Below are 2436 nucleotides of genomic sequence, written 5' to 3'. Positions count from 1 at the left end.
TGTTAACAATGTTTCCTCTCCAGGGAGAAATAATCTCTTGTCATGGCAATCACTTCATATGGAAAAATCTGCATTCTATTTATTTCAAGAAATAATATTTTGATCTCATTTCAGCTCAGTGCTATAACCAAGTGGAGGTGTTCAAAATCTTTCTTTGAACAGAAATCCATGTTTATTTATGAATTCTCCACCCCAGAGTTTTTCAGACCCAAGGGCCCCTGGCAACTATGGAGCAATGCCTATTTCTGGTGTGGCCAGAGAGGGTCTCATGTGAGTGGATGTGTTTGGGACCAGAGAGGGTCTCATGTGAGTGGATGTGTTTGGGACCAGAGAGGGTCTCGTGTGAGTGGATGTGTTTGGGACCAGAGAGGGTCTCGTGTGAGTGGATGTGTTTGGGACCAGAGAGGGTCTCATGTGAGTGGATGTGTTTGGGACCAGAGAGGGTCTCATGTGAGTGGATGTGTTTGGGACCAGAGAGGGTCTCATGTGAGTGGATGTGTTTGGGACCAGAGAGGGTCTCATGTGAGTGGATGTGTTTGGGACCAGAGAGGGTCTCATGTGAGTGGATGTGTTTGGGACCAGAGAGGGTCTCATGTGAGTGGATGTGTTTGGGACCAGAGAGGGTCTCATGTGAGTGGATGTGTTTGGGACCAGAGAGGGTCTCATGTGAGTGGATGTGTTTGGGACCAGAGAGGGTCTCATGTGAGTGGATGTGTTTGGGACCAGAGAGGGTCTCGTGTGAGTGGATGTGTTTGGGACCAGAGAGGGTCTCATGTGAGTGGATGTGTTTGGGACCTTCTAGCCAGCTGTGCTGCAAGAGGAAAGTTATTCCTTCTTTCCTCTCTCTGCTGCTTGCCTTGACGAGTGCATCCAAGTTTGTGTCATTAAATTCTATTTTTACACTGAGAACTCCTGAATCTTTACCTCTAGCACTGCTGCCTCCTATGACCTGAAGAGTTTTCTCTATGACTGTGCTCTCTCCATCTCACTTAGCTGTGGAGTAGGATTGGCAAACAAAACATGTTCTGAACTTGCCTTGTTATTTCCCAACCTGCTCTGCACCGTTCTGTCATCCAAATGAAACATCCTAATGTTATTTTTGCTAAAGAAAAAAATTACTGAGACATTCTCCCTTTGCCACAGCGAGTGCGAGGATGAAGGCCGTTCTCAGCAATCAGACGGTCGACATCCCAGACAATGTTGACACCACTCTGAAGGGACGCACGGTTACTGTGATGGGCCCTAGTGGCACCCTGCGGAGGGACTTTGATCACATCAATGTAAACCTCAGTCTCCTTGGAAAGAGAAGAAGAGGTTCTGGATTGACAAATGGTGGGGAAATAAAAGGAACTGGCGACCATTCGCACTGTCTGCAGTCATGTGCTGAAAACGATCAAGGGTGTTACCCTGGGCTTCCTTTATAAGATGAGGTCTGTGCACGCTCACTTTCCCATCAACATTGTTATTCAGGAGAAGGTTCCCTCGTTGAAATCAGAATTTTCTTGGATGATAAATAAATCTGCAGGGTTTGGATGAGGTCAGGCCGTTGCTTGTTCAGTATCTCAAACCCAGAAAGATGAGTTAGTTCTTGAAGAAAATAACATTGAACTCATATCAAATTCAGCTGCTTTGATTCAGCAAGCCACAGCAGTTAAAAACAAGGATATCTGAAAATTTGTGGATGATGTCTACAAATGATTTCTGCAAAAGGAACAGTTCAGCAGGCTGATGGATGACATCTAGGCTATCCGGCTACAGAAACAGCAAGATGCCAGGTAATTCCTCAGACTTATTTGTGATATTTTAAAGATACAATAAAAGCCATGTATTAAAAAATAAAAGAAAAAATTATTCAGAAATTTGTTAAAGAGAAAGCTTAGGCTTAACTCTGAATAGAACAAGGAAAACTGAGAATTTGTAGTCACCCAGCAGGGTGGAGGTCGGTAGATGGAAAATTACTAGAAGAAACATCAAGGCTAGAGGGATTTGTAATAGACTAGCTCAATAGGATTCTTGCTGAAATCAGACCAGGATGATGAGATATTGTCTTAGTTTGGGCTACTTTAACGAAGTACCACAGTCTGGGTGCTTATAAACAATAGAAATTTGTTTCTCATCGTTTTAGAGGCTGGAAGTCTGAGAGTAGGTGGCACTATGGTTGGTATTTGCTAAGAGCCCTCTTTGGGGTTGCAGATTGCCAACCCCTTGCATCCTTACATGGTGGAGAGAGGCAAGAGAGAGAGAGAGGAAGCAAACTCTTTGATGTTGCTTATAAAGTCATGAATCCCATGCATGAGGGTTATACTCTCATATATTCATTATCTCCCAAAGGATTCATCTCCTCATATCATCATATTGGGGATTAAGTTTCAACATATGACTATTGGGAGGAATTTGATCAGATTTTTTTTCTAAAATGACCAACTATAACTGGAC

At 43.6% G+C, this 2436-nt stretch overlaps 1 pseudogene; it reads left to right on the top strand.

The window, feature by feature from the left end:
• The first annotated feature begins 1139 nt into the window (after positions 1 to 1139).
• LOC136309290 (large ribosomal subunit protein uL6-like) lies at positions 1140 to 1736 on the top strand (annotated as a pseudogene).
• The last annotated feature ends 700 nt before the right edge of the window (positions 1737 to 2436 follow it).

Source organism: Saccopteryx bilineata, chromosome 6 (genome assembly GCF_036850765.1).
Source record: "Saccopteryx bilineata isolate mSacBil1 chromosome 6, mSacBil1_pri_phased_curated, whole genome shotgun sequence".
Classification (NCBI taxonomy): domain Eukaryota; kingdom Metazoa; phylum Chordata; class Mammalia; order Chiroptera; family Emballonuridae; genus Saccopteryx; species Saccopteryx bilineata.
The sequence above is the reverse complement of the archived record's forward strand: the minus strand, read 5'-3'. Positions and strand labels throughout refer to the sequence as shown.